Here is a 23,532-nt window from a genome sequence, read left to right as displayed (position 1 = left end):
AAGACAAAGAAGTGTCTGTAGTTTTAAGAGCATAAGCTGTGGTTCTTTCTATGTCTTTCTTTTTAAGCCTCCCTTCTGTATTTTTACATAGTTTAGGCCTTTGTGGAGTTGGAATGATACTTGTGGTATGATTTTAATGCCATCCTAAAATGAATTTTCTATGTTTCATAAAAAAATTAAAAAAAAATAAAAAAAGAAACAAAAGAAAACACTCAAACAAAGCACTAAGTCCTGGGAACTGTTTCCTGCTACTCATTTCAGTGAGCACTGCTATGGGCTCAACTCTTAAATAAATAAAGTCAACATTTTGAGATGAGACCATTTCAGAAGATGTGTTTGCATATCTGCTATCTGCCCATAGATTCTGACAGACTCTACTATTTTCATAATGACATCTTCCAGCAGAACAACACAAATAATTGAGGCATTGAAATCATTTCTTTGTTATGTCAGATTAAAATGTAATACTGGTTACATTCATCTTTAAACAAACTCTCTTAAAAAATCTAGACTTCTAAAACAGATACATGTTCTTGAATAAAGTTTCATCTTAAAGTTTGCATTTGCTTTCTCCAGCTTACAATCCCTGTGGCCCATATTGTTCTTGAAGTGATCTTTCAAAACTAGCATCTGATCCTGTCATCCCTGATGCTTAAAGTACTTAAGGCTTCCTCTTTATTTAAGAACCAAACATTTCAACACGATAGAAAACTCCCTTCCACCCAGCCCCAGTTTGGGTCTTCAACTGACTTTCCTCTTACCCCATGTGTCACCCACTCTTCGTTTTGGGTACCAGCCATGGCCATGTGGTTGCTGGTGTGCCAACATGTCCTGCTCCCATACATCTGTCAGCCTCATCATTTGGCCACACTACATCACGGTCTCCGGGTTTCTGAGGATCCCATTGCAGGACCAAGGTATGCTGCCTTTTCCTGCGTCGATCAACCAGGGCCCTGAAGACAGTGAAGGACACCAGGCCTTTGCCTGGTGAGGTTTGGAATAAGGGTTTATTATAACCAGATGTCATGCTGTGGTGTCAGGGTTAAGCCCTAGGAGACTGTGCAGTCTCATGACAGCCCTCATCACCTTTTGGGGTGACTTAATCTGGTTCCATGATATCCAAATTATGGTCTAAGGTCCAGCAAAATCACCTGCCCCCAAGAAAAACATAACATACTCAGCCCCACCCTGGACTTACTGAAAAACTCTGAGGTGGAGCCAGTCATTGCATATGGGTTACCAGGTAATTCTGACTTGAATTTGAGAGCCCCTGCTTTTGATGAGCACAGGGTGTCTCTTTCTGGTTTCACCCACTTACTGAAGCAGAATATACATTTCAACAGGAACCTCAGTTTAGGAGTCATTCAATTCCTAATGACTGAGTTCATGAGGGTGGGTGGCGAGCAAAATGAACAATAATAGGCAGAGTCCCTGCTTTTATAGAGCCTGTGTTCCATATGGGAGGATGGGGTGGGGGAACTGACAATTTAGAAAATGAGAGTTGGGGGGAATAGCAGCTAAAATAGTTTCAGAGTAACAGCTGAATGAAATACAGCAGCCTGAGAGAGTGAAATGGACAATGTGAAGACAACATGACTGGTCTGACCTATCTAAAGACAAGAGCCACCTATGTGCACCCTCAGCAGCTGTCTCTCCTGCAGGTGTGAGATGGCCTGGCCTACTGTACAGTTTCCCACTCAGTAGATACAGGCGGGGCCCGGCATGTTGCCTTGTATACAGGCATCTAGGAGCTGCTGCTGCTGTTGCTGTTGGTTTGAAAACCCCAGGTCTGAAAAGACCATTCCAGGAAGAGGATATGGTGTGTGTCAAACCCTCAGCCCTTGGCGGACAGTCAGGAGGTTGGAGCTTGGCAACTAGCAGATGCCTCATGGGCTGCAGAATTTTCTCTGGGTAAATGGAAGCTCTTGGCAGGATGTAGTGATGGAAGGACATGGTCTGCTTTGCATCTGTGAAAGATCACTTTGTTTTCCTGTAGAAACAGGGTCTGGGGATCAGGGACAGAAGTAGGTAAATGGTCAGGAGGCTACAGCAGTGGTCCATACCCCATACTGGTCCATATCCCACCAGTGGGACACATGGTGGAGGTATAGCTGACAGCACTTGCAGATGGATTGATGGGGGTGGGCCAGAGGAACCAAGGATGGTACCTAGCTTTGTAAGTGAGTACAGGGTGATCCATCTACTGAAATGGGGAGGCAGTTGGGGGTAGTGGTAGAAAACCAAGTGTTCTTTTTCAATGTGTCGTGGTCAACGATAAGGATGAGACATCTCAGTGGGAGTGTCAAGTTGGCATTTGACTACCTCACGGTCTGTAGTCGGAGCTGCAGATAAATTTTGGGAATCATCAGCAAAAGGAACTGTGACTGAAGTCTCCAAAATGACTCAGAGAGCCAAGGGACACCTAATATCGCTGTGCATGCTCAATTGCCGTCTCCTAGGACGCTGATGAGCCTGCTGGCTTTCTCCCGAAGTAGGGCTGGCCTATCCCCTTGCCCTTAGCATAGCTGGCATCCTGCCAGGAAAGAAGTCTACAGAACCAACCTGCTTCTCTGCCCAGTGTTGTGCTGACTCCCAATTCCAGCAGCCTCCCCGGGTCCCTACCCACTTCATTTAACCCCAAATCACACTTATCTGAACAGGGACTCTTGGCTAGATCAACCTCTTCACTGGTCTTGTGCAAGTGTTCCACTGAGCCAGTTCCCTGGGCTTGGCTCACATATGGCTTTTCAGTACCACGATGCCAAATGACTCCCAGCCCCACCTCCGAGTCCCTGCTTGCATTAATGCCAACCCTTTTTATAATGTAGTTAGTGCTTGGATACTTTTCTAAAGCAGTTAGAGTCATCAGGATTTGTAATAGGCTGGACCTTTTTCACTTAAAAAAACACACTCGCCAAACATAATTTTCAGATGAGCTCCCTTGACTTTTGTTTTCCCTTTTCCTTTTGCATCTAATTTGAGGTGCTCACAGGTCCTAAGATTGTGCTTGTTTCTTTGGCCTGAACGTGATATCCTTAGGATTGATTTAGCTATTATGGAGTCATGCTAAGATTAATGAGTTGCATGTTCCGCTTCCTGACTTTCTCTGGCAACCTGAGGAGTCTGAGATTTAAATGAGTATGCATTTTGTGTGAAAATATTCATTTGTAGGATTCTTGCTCCTGTTTTCTCTGAGAAACACCTTTGATTTGCTTTCACATTCTGGTTCTTCTTCCTGTTCAGTAAATTTAGTCCAATTCATCTTGAATAGCCACAGACAATTCCAAATTTAAGTGGGTTACTTGGGTGAGCCTAACAGGACACCAAGTGGTCCACACATGCTTTGTGTACAATCTAAGGTAAACCCCTGAGATAACTGAACAGAGCAAATTCAGCCAGTGCTGAATATTTTCAAGAACAAGCTGGTCTCAGTTGCTCATGCAAGATAAACCAGGGTCTGAGTTCACAGACTCACCCAAAGGATGGCAGCATATTTAGAAAGCAGCATTGTATTTCTCAGGTGCTGAGAAACACGAAACAATGTAAAAGGACTAAAATGCCATTTTAGCTGACTGAAATACCTGATGCTGTTTCTGAAGTGCTCCAGTAATTATGGTCTGGAAGTACCTGGTGTGTTGCAAGAGGTTTGTTTATTTTATGTTAATCAGGAGACATATGGTTCTTAATCTGGAGGAGGCACTGGGACCTTGACAATTTCTAGGCCACAGATGGTAAGATTACTAGGTGCCTGGTGCAAGAATAACGAAATGGCATTGTTTGTGTTGGTCCTTTTCTGGAAACATAGTATTTACTGAGGCAGTCATGCAATATATATTGCATCTTCTGTTCACAATCCCTTTCCAAGATATCACTTCCCTATTCTTTCAGGGGCCAGAAACAAATAATTATTTTTCCTCCTCATTTAATTCTCACTTGCTGAAGGATTGTTATGCAGTAGGCATTATTGTAGTACTTTCTGTCCTTGAGGATCCAAAAATGCATAGTGCCACACCTTATATTGACAAGAAGCGAAGGATGTGTAATTAATGCCCTGTGATTAGAATAGAGGCACTGTGTGTGGAGGTGACACTTGGGGATATCTGGGTGAGTGCTGGTTCCTTGAAGCTGAGACTTGAATAAAGCACTATCAGGCATGAAGTCAGACTTACAGTTGGGTTAGTATGCAATAGGAAAGTCCTCGTATGTCAAGCTTGGATTTATGATTTTTATCTTCTAGGGAATGGTTAGCTATCAAAAGATGTTAATCATTATTAATTATGAACTTTTGTATTTGAAAAATTACTGTGTCACTAAGGTGGAGAATGGATTAGAAGGGTGTCTCACATATCTAGAAGAGAAATCGTAGGGTTTGGAGTAAGGCAGTGGTGGGAGTAATGAGGAGATGATGTAGCCAAGAGTTAGGAGGGGGAGTAGGCAGACACCAAGAGAAAATGGTGTTATGGAATGGTTAGAAATGTATGTGGAGTGCCACAGAGCATCCAGTAATGGGAGAAAGGGGTGGAAACTTGAAGAGGGGCTGGACGTAGTGATACAGTCCAAGGAGGCAGCTGTGTAGACAGTTCCAATCTATGAAAGTAGAAAGGTGCTCCCTGCAAGAAAGTGTAGGGGAGGGAAAGGAGCAGTAACTAAGTCAGAGAGATAAAGAGGGACAAGAAAGGATATGGAGAAACAGGAGGAGAAAATAACACATAGTCTTATAAGCAGTACTTTGTAGTGAGCTTCCTCTGTGTGATCTTATTTAATTCTCAGAATTTCTCCATGAGGCAAGGATGTCCCCAATCAAGAGAGGGAAATGGGATGGCAGGGTGTATTAGTCAGCTTTCTATCAATAAAACAAAATACCTGAGATAATCAACTTGTCTTTAAAAGTTCTGTTTTGGCTGTTTAGATGTTTTAGTTCAAAATCAGGGGACCCAGTGCTTTGGGATGGCAATGGTGGGGAGCACATGGTGGAGAAAACTGCTTACCTCATGGCCAGAAAGGTGTGAAGGTTCCACAATTCCCTCTGGGGGCACACCTAATGATTTAAAATCCCCCACTAAGCCCTGTCTTGAAGGTTCCACAACCTCTCAGTAGTGCTACCCTGGGGTCCAAGCCTTCAATACACAGGTCTTTGGGGTCATTCAACATCCAAACTACAGCACAAGGTATGGTGGATATCCTGATTTGGCTATGATCAATCAACACTTCTGGTTCCCGAAGCTGATACTGCTGCCCCCAGGAAGAGCAGTCTGAGGGCCATGTAGCTTCTTCCCTCTCAGAATGGAGCCCTATGCTGAATCACCCACACCACTCAGAGAAGCTCCATGAAGACTATATGGAGGTGCCGAGGGATGGCCGAGCAAGCTCTTGGTGACAGTCAACCTCATGAACAGCTGGAAGCTGGAGCCCCTTGGCTTCTGAGTCCTGGCTGTTCCTGTTCTGAGCACTTCACCCATAGTATGAGGTACCAGTGTCTTATTGCAACTAACATTCATGTTCTTTCTTAAAAAACTGTAAATATGAAAATAGCACATTTGCCATGCACAAAAATCTCCCTAGTATTCAGAATAAAAATCATAGATAGACCCTAAATTTGTTTTACAAATTCTTCCAAATTTCTCATTTTTCAGCAGTGAGTTAGGAGGCAAGAGCCTTAAGTTCCCTATACCATTCCAGGTTGCTTATTAACAATGCATGTCCCTGCTGGTGCTGCCATAACAAAGTGCCACAAACAGAGTGCCTTGAACAGCAGAAACAGATTGTCTCATAATTCTGGAGCCTGTACATCTGCAATCAGAGTGTTGGCAGGGCTGGTTCCTTCTGAGAGTGGTGCAGTGGAACCTGTTCCATGCTTGTTCTCTAGCTCCTGGTGATTTGATCATGGTCTTTTGTGGAGAGCAAAGTTCATAAGCTCAGCTGTATCAAACTGCAGGCTTGAATTGGCACAGCCCTAGCCGCAGAAGTGGGCAAGATGCAGTACAGCTGTTTTTCCTAAGGTGTTTATGTTCAGAGAGGAGCAGTCACAGGTTCCTCCTGTTCCTGAGAATTACAATGTCATGTCTCCTCCCCCAAGAACTGCTGCCCCACCTCATTTTGCCACTGTATATAATAAACTCACTGGAGGTGGAGGGGTCTGTTGTGTGTTTTCATCTGAGTACCCAGCCTACCTGACCCCAGTTTTTTGCATGTTTGGTCTTCTGTCTGTTGTCTTTTCTGCATCCCCCATTGCCCCCAGTTAGGATTCTAGGACAAGCTCGCACAGGACACAAGAGTCTTTGCTTTTCCTTGACTTCTTGGAGTGTCACTCCAGGCTCTACCTTGATGTGTGCATAGGACTCTGTGTGTGTATCTGTGTCTAAATTCTCCCTTATTATAAGGACACTGTCATACCAGATTAGTGTCTAATTTAATTACCTCATCTTAACTAATTTCAGCTATAACAACTCCACCTTCAAATAAGGCCACATTCAGAGGCGCAAGGGCTTAAGGACTTCATCATGTGAATTTGGGAGACACATTCAATCCATAACAAATAGTGCTTATTAAGTGTTCCTTCTGGAAAATCTGGATGTTATATAGAGCATTGTTGATCATTGTCTTCAATGTGCTAGAACTAGGGCTAAAGAAGAATAGGTTATGGCATCTGGAAGCATCACAGATTACCAGGGGAGCCAGAAGTATCAATCAGAATCATAGTAATTGTAGCCATTATCGTAAGAAAGATAGGAGTGAAGTGTCTGGGAAGGAAGGAGTTAAAGCCCTCTGCTTGGGGTGGGAATCAGGATAGCTTCCAGGAAGAAGTGAAGGAGGAGGAATTTATTGGGTGTACAAGGCATTTCAAGATGATGTAATCACTGTGCAAAAACCAGGGGCAGAGGATTCTTGGCAGGGGTTGTCATGGGTGCTAGAGGTGAGACTAGAGTCTCATGTCTTAGGCTAACAGTGGGTGTGAACTTGAATTTCTAAACAAAATACTGAGTGCTCATGTGCATTTTTTCTGATGTCATACATTTTATTGTTTTGAAGATATATTGACATGTATATGCTTGAATATTACCCTTAAGGAAAACTAGATTTGATTTACCTTTCATTATACAGGGCTGATCCTCACTGCTCTATTGAGGTGAACACTGAGACCCTGGCTGCAGGCTCCAGTGAGGGACTGGCTCAGCATTTGAGGTGTGTTCTTTCACAACCCCACCTTCTTCTAGATCTTGGAGAACGTGAGCACAGTCACCTCTCTCTGCTTACTTACACCATCAGCATACACTTCTGCATTCCCAGTGACAGCCCCACAGGGTCATATTGGGACTACCTCCATCTTACTGATAAGGAAACTGAGGCTTAGAAAGAGAAGTCAGAGCAGGACCTCAAGGAGCCCTGAGAACACCTCCTTACACCTCCTTGGTGTCTGTCATTCCCCAAGAAGTAAGCCAAGGTCCCACTGGGCAAGGGATTTGCTGAGGTAACCCAGCAGAGAAGGAAACCCTGACTCAAGTCCTCTCCCAGTCTCTAGGGCTGCTGCTACATCAAAACATTTTAGCTTCTTGTCATTCTCCGTGACTTACATTAAGGATTTTGGTAAACACATGGCTTTTCCATCGAGAGTTGAATTTTGTTTTCTTTATATACTTCATGTAAGGGTTTTCCTGTTAAGTATGCAAAAAATAATCATCTTCATTATTGATGGCCAGATGTTGAGCCGGACAGGCACCTGGAAGCCTCTAAGGCACCTCCAGCTCTCAGGAGACAGGTGTCAGTGTTCCTGCGCTGTTGCTTGCCAAGTGCAGAGCTTGGAGCACACAATGGGAGGTGCTTAGCATTCTTACCCTGTTCGCCTAGGAGGAATGAAGATTTCAAGGGATGCTGGCAACACGCTCTAGGTTTTATATATGTGGCAGCCTCTCCTCCTGGGTGTTTTTCCTTCCTCCTTTCTTCCTCCCTCCCTTCCTTGGGAGTTAGGAAACTAATTCATAAGCTCACTGCCCTCACCTGCTTTCACATGTAAATCAGGACACTTGTCGTAGTCTCTTGTAGCCCCAGCATGTGTTCTTTCTAACTGTACGCTACCACTCAGCACAGCCTAATACAGACAGTATGGTGGTTCAACTTACAATCTTTGGACTTTGTGATGGTGCATGTGCAATACACATTCATTAGAAAGTGTGCTTTGAATTTTAAATTTGGATCCTTTCCCAGTCTAGCTATATGCAGATATGGTCCTCTTGATGCTGTAGCTTCCAGTCAGCCACATGATCATGAGAAACAGCCATCATCTCCTGTATGATGTTGTTAAGCTAGGGCATTTATAGCTTAGGTATATTGTATGCATTTTCAACTTACAACGGTATGTCAGGGAATGTGAATATGATCCTATCGTAAATTAAGGAGTGTTTGTGCATCCCTGTGAAGCCAACCAGACTTGTGTGCCTGCTTACTCACCGGAGTTCTTCATGGTTTAGCACAGATGCACAGACTGCATAGCTGTTTGCAGAATGCACAAGTCCAGAGGCCCTCTCAATCCCTGCATTCTAGCTTCTGCAGTGGGTCATGGCTGGTAAATGGCAAGTGCCTGCAACCTGCCCTTCTGTGTGGGTGTGAGGACCAGGGCCCATCCTGAAACCCTGGGCTGTCCTCACCTCTCTGCCTGTAATGTCAATAGGAAGTGCATTAACTGCTAACTGTATGGCTTAAACAAAGGTGTTGAGGCTTTTTCCAGATTCAAGTGTAGAAGTCATTAATTGTTTCTCTGTAACAAAAACCTAAACTCAGGCCCAGTGGGACAAACACATGATGACCTTGTGATGTGTACCTTTAGCACACCCCACCTTGGTGTGCCAGGGTTCTCTGGTACTCACTTCTGAATCTTTTAGGTTTCCATGGAAACAGATGCTGGTTTGGCACAAACATGGTGTGTTAATTTTTTTTTTTTTTCAAATAGGAAAGAGTGCCGAGCCTGACAGCTTTCTTGGCAAAGAGGACGCAAGAGGCTGCTGGCAGTCAAGGGAAGGAGCTGCCCTTGGTTGGTGAGGACTTGTTTTGCAGTTCCAAACAGTGACTGAATGATATGTTGCCACCTTTGTTTCAAATACAAACAACAAGCAAATACATATGATCTATTCAGTTGGCAAACTTTACTTTCTTCTTGGTGGCTATTAGCTCATTTTCATTATTAGGTCTTTCATGGTTCCCCTTTCTTCCCTTTCTTTACCTACTTTTCTCTGTCCCCTCCTCCTCCTCTTCCTCTCTTACTCCTCCTCCTCCTCCTTCTCCTCTCTCCTTCTTCTCCTCTCTCATTTTTCTTCTTTCTTCTTCCTCTAATAGACTCCAGGGCTCAAATGTTTGGGAGCTCTCTAGCTGCCTTTGTCTCCCTCACTACGATGGTTTGGACAATTGTCCTCTGAAGCCCCATGTGTTAAAGGCTTGGTCCCAGCCCAAGGTACTATTGTTAGATAGTGGAATATTGAAGAGGTTAGGCGTGGCAAATCTTTAGGTCCCTGGGGGGCAAGCCCTTGAAGGGGCTGGTGGAAATCCATCCCCTTCCTGTCTCTCTTTTGCTTCCCAACTGCTATTAGGTAAGCAGCTTCCTCCCCCAGTGTGCTCCCACCATGATGCACCTCCTCTGGCTCAAAGCAGCTGGCCAATGAACATGGGCTGAAATTTTCCAAACTGTGAGCCAAAATAAACCTTTTTCATTTGATTTATCCCAGGATTCTGTCAGAGATGGAGAGAGCTGGCTGACACATTCTCTATCAGCCAGAGCTGCTCCTCCTCCCCAGCATCTCCACAGCCCCTGACAAAGATTTCTGCCATTGTGTGTAACAAATTAGCTTGCAATGAACTTGTTTGAAAGCTTGAAAGGCCTTTGTAATATTATATAACTTTTTATTCCCATAAAGAAGTTATTAATTTTCTTTACATGTGAAATATACATAATTTGTTATCACTTCCCATTTTGAATCTTCATTCTTGCTTCCTACAGACTCAGAGACTGCCACAGAGCCAGAGAAAGGAGAGACAGTGTGGTCATTGCCACAGCACTGTGATGTGTCAGGAAGATGGCCAAGGAAAGGTAGCTGTGCATGCTCCTTAGTGGACAAGAAATCTCAGAGGCAAGGCTGGCTAAAGTAGGAAGTAGATATTCCATATAGAGGCCTGGCTTCCAGCGAAGTAACTATGCTTCAGTGGACAATGACTGTGCTTTTGGAGCAAGTGGTGGTTCAGGTACCAAAGGCACATCATCAGAACCTCCACAAAGGTGGAGGCTCTAGGCGGTTTGCAATGTTTGGCTCATCTCTTGGTATAGGTGTGGTAGAGGCTTCAATATGTGCCTGTGCACCCAGGAGACAGACAAGGAGTGGAAAGCAGTAGGCTTTGTAGCTGTGGGAAGTGATCAATTCTAGCAAGTCTAGTCGAGTCCATGAAGTATCACTGTTGGTATACTTTTATCCATTTAATTATTATTATTGTTATTTCAATGTATATTTATCTAACCAATTTGAACATCCTAACCATTTTTTTACATTTTTATTAGCAAATATTAGTAATGCAGGAAAGTTTCATTATGACAGTTACATATGTGCTTACAATATATCTTAATTAGATTCACTCCCTCCATCATTCTCTTTCATCCCCTTTTCCTCCAACTGAGAACAATTTCAATAGATTTCATTGTTCTCTTTTCATACATGGATACAACATACATTGACCATATTCCCTCTCCTTCATCCCCCTCCATTCACCTTTCCCCCACTCCCACTGGTACTCACTCTGGATGGGACCTGTTTACCTTCCTCTCCACTTTTTTAAAAGTATATATTGATAGTTCAAGTGGATTTCACCATGGTATTTCACACATACATATACAGCATTTTAATCAGATTAACACCCTCCATTACTTACTCATTCTCTATTTTCCTGCTGTTTATTATTCAACAACTTTCAGTAAATTTTGTTATACTATCTTCATATACAGATGCAACTTATTTCAATATTATTCACTTTCTATCATTCCTCTCCCACTTCCTCCTAGTCCCCTTAGACAGACCCACTATTACAATATGTATATGTATGCATATAAGATCACAATGTATTTATGTATACAATTACCTTCTAGATTTAGTTTCCACATATGAGGGAAATCACTAACATCTTAACTTTAGGGCTGTTGGAGTAGCTCAAGTGGTAGAGCACCTGCCTAGCAAGTATGAGGCCCTGAGTTCAAACCCCAGGATAACCAAAAAAAAAAAAAAAAAAATAAGAAAGCAAAAAGCAAAAAAAAAACTAACTTTTTTAAAATATGAGGAGACTCACCCAGAAAAGGGCCTGGCTTGCTCAAGTTCAAGGTAAACTGCAGAGCCAACTACACTTCTTCTCTAGCTGTTGCTGTGCTGTCATGTCAGACATCTACCTTCTGTCTCCTTCTGCCTGTCTATCAGGGCCACTGTGAGTATGACCTTTGGATCACTGTACAGTGTTCCAGCTAGAAAAGAGCAGAGCCACCTCCCCAAGCCTAAGGTCAGCTCTTTCATCCAGCTCAAGTGCTTGGCTGGAAGCTGCCACACCATCTCAAGTCTGGTTGAGTTTACAGACTTCTGTACTTTTGGCTAAAGGACTAATGCAGACCCTCAGTATTAAACTCAGCTCTTACCAAGATATACTCTGGAACTGGATGTCAAGCACAGCTTCCTGTTTCTTCCTAAATTCTCTGCATTTGTTGTTGCTGCTAAAATGGGCTTATATTCAAAGATCAGCATGATACATAATTGGTTGAGTACCAAAGCATTAAAAACAGGAAAGAGGAAAAACTTTAGGATACAGGCATAGGCAAGGACTTTCTGAATAGAACTATAATAACTCAGGAAATAGTAGCAAGAACTGACAAATGGGGTTGTGCCAAATTAAAAAGGAAAGGAAATAACAGAATGAAGAGACAGCCTAAAGAATGGAAGAAAAATCTTTGCCAACTATTCATCCAAGAGGGGATTAATATCTAGAATGTATAAGGAACTCAAAAAGTTAAACAGGGAAAAATCAATAAATGTGCAAATGAACTGAACATACAGTTCTCATAAGAAGTATAAATGGCCAATAATACATGAAAAAGTGTTTGACATCTTTAGCCCACAAGAAAATCCAGTTCAAAACTACTTTGAAATTCCACCTCATGCTAATCAGAATGGCTATCATTAAAGAAACAAAAACCAGTAAATGTTGGTAAGTATGTAAGAGGAGGAAGCTCTTATATACTGTTGAAGGGAATATAAATTAATACAGCCACTATGGAAATCAGTATGGAGACTCCTCAAAAAAAACCAAACAAACTGAAAATGGAACTAGTATATGTTGTAGCTATGCCACTCCAGGGTCTATACCCAAGGGACTCAGAGTCAGTAGACAATAGTACATGTACTAACTCACAATTGCTGTGTTAGGGACTCAGTCTAGGTGCTTATTGATGGATGAATGGATGAAGAAAATCTGGTTTATATCACCATGGAGAGATCCAAGATGGCAACTGGGGTGCAGAAGCAGACAGCATGAGTTCCGTGACTCCAAAACCTTGCTGAGGTGCTGGAGCCACACTTGGGGGAAATAAAGCAGCAAGGAGAAACAAAGCTTTGACACCCTGAACCCCTTTCCCTAGCCTGTGGAAAGCTTCTCCATGCCATGTTACACTGAGAAAACAGGAAGGCTGCTGCACTGCCAGACTCTGGCTCCAAACCTGCTTACAGACACTTGGCAGACCGTCAGGAGAGCACCAAGCATCATGCAGTATTCCCCCAGGCACCCCTGGGATAAACCAGCACAGCCCCCTGGGTAGACTGCCCTCCCCCCAAAAAAAAGAACAATAAACAAGGAACCGAAAACTAACACAGCAGAGGGGTGGAGCTGCTGAAAGCACATTGGACAAGGGGGGAGGGGCAAGGAACTGATCTCCATGTGAACTTTCAGTAAACAAACAGCTGGAAAGGCAGAAGAGCCAACAGTGGGTGAGTAATAAGCCACTGCCTGAAATAAGACAGGTAGCAGACCACAAAGCTCATCTCTTGAGCCAGTGAGCAACATCCAAAGTCAAATAACATTGTAAAATTGAAAAATAATCAGCAAACCATCAGAACATGCTGACAGTAGGGGGCCGGCTCATGGATCACTGATCTTGCCCCAGAGAAAGGGGGCGAGGCAAAGAAACAAGCCCCCAATAATCAAGCACAGCGAAAACCCAACTCCAAAGCAGGATAGCTGGTGGGCTACAGAGCTGATTCCGGAACCTGAGGCCAACATACAAACTAAAACTGCCACACTCCACTGAGGGAGGAGCTGACTAAGCAGCAAAAATAAGACAGAGCCTCTTCTTAAATACCAACATCAGGACTGTAAGCTGGAAGAGTAACACCAGAACTTACACTAAGAATGAAATTCTATTGTTCCTGAACCTGGAATTTTTGTCTGTTTGTTTGTCTGTTATGTTTCTAGTTTCCTTGTGTTTGTTTGTTCATCTCTCCACGTTGATTTCTTTGTTTTTTTTGTTAGATTTACTATTGTGAATTAGTAAATACTAAATTACACCCAGACCGGGGCAGAAATAACACACACACTTAGCTACAAGCCCAATGCAGCCACAAAACAAAATAAAACCAAGGGAAAGAAAACAGGTGACTGAAACCACCAACTAGCCTATCAAGAACATAGTTGCACAGTACCCAGTGCAGTGATGGGAAGATGAAAAAGGATGGAAACCATTCTCCCCCCAAAAATAATTTAATATAGGATCCAGAGGGAAATGAAGAAAACAGATACCCAGTTCCAGACTCTTACAAAACAAAGATAAACGATGCCAAGGAAGTCAATGATGCCCACAAGAACACCCTCAAAATAAAAATCCTGCACGTAATTACTGAGAATTTCATGGAGATGTTACTAGACATGGTTAACCAAAACGTACAAGAGGCACTCAAGAAATTTCAAGATAACAAAAGTAAAGAATATGAGAAGACGCAGAAACAAATAAACTCCTAGAAGCCCTAAATAAATACCAAAGTGAAACAGAGAACATTATAAATAGAGAGATAAATTAATTAAAGATGAAAATAGACAATATTAAAGAGGAAGTGACCCATGATATGGAAAACCTCAGAAAAAAGAATGAAACAGAAATACAAAACACAATGGATGGCCACTCCAGCAGACTAGAACAAGCAGAAGACAGACTCTCAGAACATGAAGATAAAATGGAATTTAAAGGAAAAACTGAAGAACTATCAGTCAAACAGCTCAAGACCTGTGAAAGGAACATGCAAGAACTCACCAAATCCATCAAAAGACCAAACCTGAGAATCATGGGCATTGAATAAGGAGAAGAGATGCAAGCAAAAGGAATTCATAATACAGTCAACAAAATAATAACAGAAAATTTCCCAAACCTAGAGAAAGCTATGCCCATTCAGGTACAGGAAGCCTCTAGGACACCAAACAGACTTGACCAAATAGAACTACCCCACAGCATATTATCATTAAAACAACAAGCACAGAGAATAGAGAAAGAATACTGAAGGCTGTAAGAAAGAAAACTAATAACAAATAACAAGTAAACCCATCAAATCACAGCAAATTTCTCAATGGAAACCATAAAAGCAAGAAGGGCATGGAGTGAGGTCTTCCGGGCACTGAATGAAAACAACTTCAACACTAGGATACTCTACCCAGCAAAACTATCATTCAAAACAAATGGAGCAATAAAAGTCTTCCATGATAAGCAGAAACTAAAACAATATATTGTCACCAAGCCACCACTGTAAAAGATTCTTCAAAGAATTCTGCACATAGAAAATGAAAGCAAACAAAACCATGAGAGGACAGGCAAAAACAAACCACAGGAGAAGAAAAAACAAGGAATCAGAGAGTAACATTAATTCAGATGCACAAAATCAAACCCTTAAACAACAAAAACAACTAAATGACAGGGATCACCACAAAACCATCAATATTAACACTGAATGTTAACAGATTTAACTCCCCATCAAAAGACACAGTCTGACACACTGGATTAAAAAGAAAGACCCAACAATCTGTTGTTTGCAGGAGACCCATCTCATTGACAGAAACAAGCACTGGCTTAGGGGGAAAGGCTACAAGAAGATCTACCAAGCCAATGGCCCCTGAAAATAGGCAGGAGTAGCAATACTTATCTCAGACAAAGTAGACTTCAAACTTACATTGATCAAACAAGATAAGGACACTCCATACTAAAAGGGGAAATACACCAAAAGGAAATAACAATTATCAGCCTATATGCACCCAATGTCAGTGCACTCAATTTCATCAAACACACTCTGAAGGACATAAAAGCATATATAAACCCAACACAGTGGGAGTGTGAGACCTTAATACCCCCTATCACCAATACATAGGCCATCCAAACAAAAAATCAATTCAGAAATTCTAGAACAAAATCACACCATAGATAAATGGACCCAGCTGATGTCTACAGACTATTTCATCTAACTTCCTCACAATATACATTCTTCTCAGCACCTCATGGAACTTTCTCCAAAATTGCTCATATCTTAGATTACAAAGCAAGCCTCAGCAAATATAAGAAAATAGAAATAATCCCATGCATTCTATCTGAGCACAATGCATTAAAACTAGAACTCAACAACAAAAACAACAGTAGAAAATATGTGAACAACCAGGCACTGAACAACACATTGCTCAATGACAAATGGGTCATAGATGAAATAAAAGAGGAAATAAAAGATTCCTGGAAGTTAATGAAAATGAAAACATGACCTACCAGAACTTATGGGACACAGCAAAGGCAGTCCTAAGAGGAAAGTTTATAGCCATGAGTGCATATATTAAAAGGACAGAAAGATCTCAAAACAATAATGACCTAATGCTACATCTCAAACTCCTAGAAAAATAAGAACAAGCAAAACCCAAAAGAAGCAGAAGGAAAGAAATAATTAAGTACTGAAATTAATGAAATAGAAACAAAAAAAATTACAAAATAGCAACAAAACAAAAAGCTGGTTATTTGAAAAAATAAACAAGATTGACAGACCCTTGGCAAACCTGACTAAAATGAGGAGAGAAAAAACCCAAATCAGCAAAATCAGAAATGCAAAAGAGGAGATAACAAACACCACGGAAATCCAGGAAATCATCAGAGACTACTTGAGAACCTATATTCCAATAAACTTGAAAATCTTGAAGAAATGGACAAATTTCTAGATACTTGTGAGCATCCAAAATTGAACCAAGAGGATATTAATCACTTGAATAGATCTATAACACAAAATGAAATTGAAGCAGCAATAAAGAGTCTCCCAAAAAAGAAAAGTCCAGGACCTGATGGATTCACTGCTGAATTCTATCAGACATTTAAAGAAGAACTAATATCAACTCTCCTTAAACTTTTCCACAAAATAGAAAGGGAAGGAACACTGCCTAACTCATTTTATGAAACCAGTGTTACACTCATCCCAAAACCAGACAAAGACACCTCCAAAAAGGAGAACTATAGGCCAATCTCCTTAATGAACATTGATGCAGAAATCCTCAATAAAATAATGGCAAACTGAATCCAACAACACATCAGAAAGATAATTCACCACGATCAAGTTGGCTTCATCCCAGGGATGCAGGGGTGGTTCAACATATGCAGATCTATAAATGTAACACATCACATTAATAGAAGCAAAGACAAAAATGATCATCTCAATAGATGCAGAAAAAGCCTTAGATAAGATCCAATACCACTTCATGATAAAAGCTCTAAGAAAACTAGGAATAGAAGAAATGTACCTTAACATTGTAAAGGCTATATATGACAAACCTACAGCCAACATCATATTTAACGGTGAAAAATTGAAACCATTTCCCCTAAAATCAGGAACAAGACAAGGGTGCCCACTATCCCACTACTATTCAACATAGTCCTGGAATTCCTAGCCAGAGCAAATAGGCAAGAAGAAGGAATAAAAGGAATACAAATAGGTAAAGAAACTGTCAAAATATCCCTATTTGCAGACGATATGATGCTGTATCTTAAAGACCCAAAAAACTCTACCCAAAAACTGCTAGATACCATAAACAGGTATAACAAGGTGGCAGGATACAAAATTGACTTACAAAATCATTAGCTTTTCTATATACCAACAATGAACAACTTGAGAAAGAATATATGGAAAGAATTCCAAATACAATAGCCTCAAAAAAAAAATCAAATATCTAGGAGTAAACTTAACAAAGGATGTGAATGACCTCTACAAGGAGAATGACAAACCTCTGAAGAAAGAGACTGACGAAGACTACAGTGGGTGGAAAGATCTCCTGTGTTCATGGAGTAGTAGAATCAACATAGTAAAAATGGCTATACTACCAAAAGCAATCTACATGTTCAATGGAATTCCCATCAAAATGCCAATGACATTCATCACATAGATTGGAAAATCTACCCTAAAGTTCATTTGGAAACACAAGAAACTGTGATTAGTCAAGGCAATACTCAGCAAAAAGAGCAATGTTGAAAGTATCACAATATCCGACTTCAAACTATATTACAAACCACAGCAATAAAAACAGCATGGTGTTGGCACAAAAACAGACATGAAGACCAGTGGAACAGAATAGAGGACCCAGATATGAATCCATACAGCTATGCCCACCTTATTTTTGACAAAGGTGCCAATGACATATGATGGAGAAAAGACAGCCTCTTAACAAATGTTGCTGGGAGAAGTGGTTATCCATCTGCAAAAAACTGAAACTAGGTCCATGTTTATCACCCTGATCTAATATCAACTCAAAATGGATCAAGGACTTTAACATCAGACCCGAAACTTTGAAGTTAGTACAGGAAAATGCAGGGAATTCTCTGGAAGCAATAGGAATCGGCAAGGACTTCCTCAATAGAACCCCAGCAGCTCAGCAATTAAGAGAAAGGATGGACAAATGGGACTTTATAAAACTAAAAAGCTTCTGTACAACAAAAGAAATGGTCTCTAAACTGAAAAGACCACCCACAGAGTGGGAGAAAATATTTGCCAGCTACACATCAGACAAAGGACTGATAACCAGAATATACAGGGAACTCAAAAAACTAAACTCTCCCAAAATCAATGAACCAATAAAGAAATGGGCAACTGAACTAAATAGAACTTTCTCAAAAGAAGAAATTCAAATGGCCAAAAAACACAAGAAAAAATGCTCACCTTTTCTGGCCATACAGGAAATGCAAATCAAAACCACACTAAGATTCCTCCTTACTCCTATTAGAATAGCCATCATCAAAAACACCACTAACAACAGGTGTTGGTGAGGATGTGGGGAAAAAGGAACCCTTATATACTGCTGGTGGGAATGTAAGGTAGTACAACCACTCTGGAAAACAATATGGAGGCTTCTTAAAAAGCTAAACATAGATCTGCCATATGATCCAGCAACCCCACTCCTAGGGATATACCCAAAGTAATGTGACTCAGGCTACTCCAGAGGCACCTGCACACCCATGTTTATTGCAGCACTAGTCAAAATAGCCAAATTATGGAAAAAGCCATGGTGCCCTACTACTGATGAATGGATTAAGAAAATGTGGTGTTTATACACAATGGAATACTACTCAGCCCCGAAGAAGAATGAAATCTTATCATTCAGAAGTAAATGGATAGAATGCGAGAACGTCATCCTGAGCGAGGTTAGCCAGGCTCAAAAAACCAAAAATCATATGTTCTCCCTCATATGCAGACTTTAGATCTAGGGCAAAGTCAGTAATGTTGTTGGACTTGGGGCACACACTAAAGGAAGAGCACATACGGAAGGAATGGGGATAAGTAGGAAACCCAAAACTTAAAAGTGTTTGATGTCCCCTCTACAGAGGAACTAATACAGTAACCTTAAAGTAACAGAGGTCACTATGGGAAGGTGACCAGGAAGTAGTGAAGAGGTCAGGTAGAGATGAATCAATTCTGGTTGTAATACACTTGTGCATGGAAGCAATGCTAGGAATCTCTCTGTATAACTATCCTTATCTTAAATAGCAAAAACGCTTTTTCTTTCTTATTCTTGCTATGTCTTCTCTGCAACAAATTTTGTTCCAGGTTCTGTCTGGAAGCGAGGGGGTAGGGGAGAAGGAGGGTCAGCAGGGAGAATGACCCATACAATGTATGCCCATATTAATAAATGTATAAAGTATAAAAGGAATAAAGAACGAGATCATGCTGTTTGCAGGAAAATGGACGAAACTGGAGATGATCATGTTCTGTGAAATAAACTAGGTTGAGAAAGAAAAATGTTTTGTTTTTATTCATCTGAGGAATATTTATATGTTATATACATAAGCATATAGTTATATATATATAATATGAATGTAAATGTAAGTCTGCTTGGGGGACCAGTGCGAGGGGAGAAGAAGAGGAAGGGGAGAGGCGGGGCAGAGGGAAGAATGGCAGACGTACATTATATCTATGTATGAAAATGACATGATCCAACTCACTAACAACTTAAACAGTGGGAGAAGGATGGAAGATGAGAAAAAATAACAGAGGGAATTAATTGGATCAGAATACAATATATACATGTATGTGGATGCCACAATGAATAATTAATATACACTAATGAAAATGGAAAAACAGACATGAAAGTAGAGGGTGGCTATTTGGGGAAGAGGAAGGAGACCAGCAATGTGTGGAAGAGAGACAAGAGAGGGTAATGGGGGGTGAATGTACATTATATAAGTTTGAAAATGTCCTGATGAAACCCATTACTTTTTACAAGACATATACACTAATAAAAATATTTTTAAGACATGAAGGGGAAGAATATGTGCAAATTGTGTTATGTTCAAAGTCTCTATGTCTTTTACGAACATGTAGCCTATGAAAGGCAACATTTAGTGCATTGTGGTAGTGTAGGCTTATACGCCCAGATACTCAGGAGGCACAGGCAGGAGAGTATGTGTTCAAGAACAGCCTGGGCAAACACTTGAGACCCTGTTTCAAAATGAAAATCCAAACTAGAAAGGGAGGGCATGGATCAAGTGGTTGAGTGTTTGCCTAGCGTGGTTGAGTGTTTGCCTAGCATGGATGAGGCCCTGGGTTCAATCCCCAGTACTGAAAAAAAAAAAAGAAAGGCAACCTTTTACTATAAATAAGTGATTTACATACAGACGATAAATTAAGGGACATAGGTCAAAGAAGCAAAAGCAGAAAGTGAAGTATTCCATATGCACTAAGGGTAAATTTGAGTCCGTTACAAAGCAGTGACTGCCATTTTAAGCTTTTTCTTATCTTTGGCTTTAACAAGGTACATGATGTGATCCAAGTCAGTTCTTGTTTTCTAGACTTAGTAATCTCACCTCAGTTGAAGTGCTAGGTCTACTCTAGATGTGCTGAAGAACTTGCTAGCACTTCATTCTTGTATCACTAAGTAAGAGTCCAGATAATTGGGGCTGGAGGACTAGCAATGAGAGACTGGGTACTTGCTGTTTAGTCTTGCAGTAGCTGTTTTTTTCAGAAAGCAGGGTGGATATTTCTTTGATTGGAATGAAAAATAAATTTCTATGTCTGTCAATGAGGAGGTTGTGTGCATGTGCCATTTACCCTTTGCAGTTCCCACATACTGTGCTGTGAAGGTGGGGTTCTGCGGGGGTTCTAGGTTGCTAGGGTTAGCAGATGTCAGCATTCATGTCATGTCATTTATGAGCCATTTCATATTAGTGGGACTTTACAAGCTGTTTTAAAAACACTCTCCTTGACATTATACAGGGCTGCAGATTGCATTCTTATTTTATCTCCCCAGACAGGGGAGAGGTTCCTATTTTGAATTATGTCACCATCTTAAAGTTACCCAAAGGACAAATTAGAGAAGAAGCAGCATAAGCCGCCCACACTGTCATTGTGTCAATTTGATTAAAACACAGCAAGTGAAATGCAAAGAACTCTGAAATCCAGGGGAGCTCAGATATTGTTCAAATAAAATCATAAATAAAAGTGAAAGCTAAGTAATCAATCAAGTAAGGTGTCACCACTTTGAAGGCTCATTTTCTTAATAATTTGAATGTTGGCCCATTAGGTGATAGATATTGTTTCCAAGGCAGCCTTTAAGAAGTAGAAGCTCACTGAACAGACGCAGATACAGTGTTGTGACTGAGAGGTCCCAGGCTACTTCCTTTTGGCTTTCAGAGCTGCCCATTTCAGAAGGCAATGTGGGTGTGTGAGTAGCTTCCCTTGGGCTAGCTGGTTACTTGTCCTTCTTATAACCAGACACATTTTAAATTCCTATAGCAGTTAAAAATTTTGAAGTACTTACAGGAATATATATCATGGACTCCTAAATCAATAGGGAGGGTGGTTACCCATGGTTGTAGTTTCTGTAAACTTAATGCTGTGACATCTGCCCTATATATATATATATATATATATATATATATATATATATATATACAGATTTATATATATATAAATCTGTGTACCTTGGTCTGGACAGTGGGGGATGTGCCTGAGTCACCTTGCCTTGGCCTCTAGCCTCCCTCAATAACCCCTACTGCCCTTAGAATGAGTCCTCCTGATTTTCAAATACAGATAAACTAATCCATAGTCTGCACCCCCAAATACCTTTGTATCAGGCTCTTATACTTTGGGCCACTGTCCCTTATCATAATCACCAGGGCCAAGTACCAAATAGCTCCTAAGCACTAGAGTCTGCTGAAATGATTCCCATTTGCCAATTCTGAGACTAATTATCCTGCTTCACCTATTGTGTCCCTTGGAAACCATGACAGTCTCTTGCTCACAGTTCCTTTTTTACCTCATGCCCCCTGCCTAACCCTGGGGATTGCCCATGTGGCCCCTATGGTTAGATGCTGCTCTTTCTCTTGGAATCTGTGCATATAATGAACGGTAGTGGTTTGTCTCCTGATCTGTGAACCTCAGCATAACTATAAAACAATGAAATCTCTTAAAATGCAGGGCAAGAGGATGAGGATCTGATGCCTGAAGGTGAGAGAGGGTTTACCATCCCCACAGGTTTTTCTAACTCCTAGCCCTGTGCTTTCTTCCTGTGTGGTATTCTCGTGGGGTGTGAGGTGGAGGGAGTGAAGGAAATTTCACTCGAGTGCATTGGGGTATTGGGCATTTCAAACCCTTCATCTGGACATCCCGAGTAACTGCAGTTGAAAGTCCTTTACTTTAGAGACTATGTCACATTGCTTCATTTCCCAGTTATAAATAGGCTCCTCACCACTGATCTGCCATTTATAACTGCCATGACTATGCAAGTGACTTCAAACTCACTCCCCACCTCTTGGGACCTGTCTGTTTCACAGATGCTTTCCCAGGCTTAGCACAGTCTGGCACAAGAGTTGGCACTGGCTAGATGTTAGTTAAATGAATGAATGAAAAAGTAAATAAGTTGTCTAGCTAGTAAATGAGGTTGTCTCAAAGCCACCCAAAAGATTGTACAGATTACGTGCAAACACCATCATAGGCTTGTGTGGTAGACTGAGTAATAACTCCCCACAAAAGGCATTTACATCCAAATTCCTAGAACCTATGAATGTTATCTTATAGGGCAAAAAGGTATCTTTGCAGATTAAAAAACTTTGAGAAGGGGAAAATATTCTGAATTATTTGGTGGACTGTAAATCCAACTTCAAGTGTTTATACGAAAGAGACAGAAGATGACATGCACAAAAAAGGAGGAGGCACGTGGCTAGGGAGACCGAGATTGGATGTGGCACCCCTGGCAAATACTGGGGGGATGAACCAAAGAGACAAAGAAGGATTCTCCTCCAGAGCCTCCAGAGGGAGCATGACCCTGCTCACATATTGGTTTGGGTTTTCTCATGTCAACAACTATGAGATAATAAATTTCTATTGTTTTAAACTCCTAAATTGCCCATAATTTGCTACAGCATACTAAAGAAGCTAATACAGTTTGTGAGGGAAATTATTGGGTGTTTCTCTTTAGAGAACCCTAAAAAGATAGACTCCATGGTCATGCCTTGGAGTGGCCCAATGACAGAGGTTAGATTTGGTGGTCTATCAAACTTCTTGCCCAAGAACTTTTCTTTGATCCTGAGATTCTTTCCTCATGCAAATGACTTGGGTGAGGCAAGATGAGAGGAAGAAAGAGTGTAAACCTGTCTAGGTGGACCCGTAACTTCCAAAGAATTAGGATACTTTAGCTTCTACTATTTTCAGTCCATTCTCGTTCTTGCCAATCTATGTCATTTAGATAAAAGGAAGCAAATCATTGGAGTTCATCTTCTATCATTGTATAGGGATCATATTCCTTTTTGATTGAGTTAATATTAGGAAGGATCTTTCAGGAGAACTTCAGAAGAATAATCTTTGAAGGTAAAGAAAGTATAAAATAGATATCTAATAAAATCATTGTCAATCCCAAAGAAGATATTAGTATGTTGTTTTGTGTAGTATTTTCTTGCTTTTTGGGGTCAATTATTAAGAGACCACTTATATTTTGGGGGAGGTTTTGCTTTTGTGATTAGTCAATCAAGTAAGCTTA

Source organism: Castor canadensis, chromosome 3, assembly GCF_047511655.1.
Source record: "Castor canadensis chromosome 3, mCasCan1.hap1v2, whole genome shotgun sequence".
Taxonomy (NCBI): domain Eukaryota; kingdom Metazoa; phylum Chordata; class Mammalia; order Rodentia; family Castoridae; genus Castor; species Castor canadensis.
The sequence above is the reverse complement of the archived record's forward strand: the minus strand, read 5'-3'. Positions refer to the sequence as shown.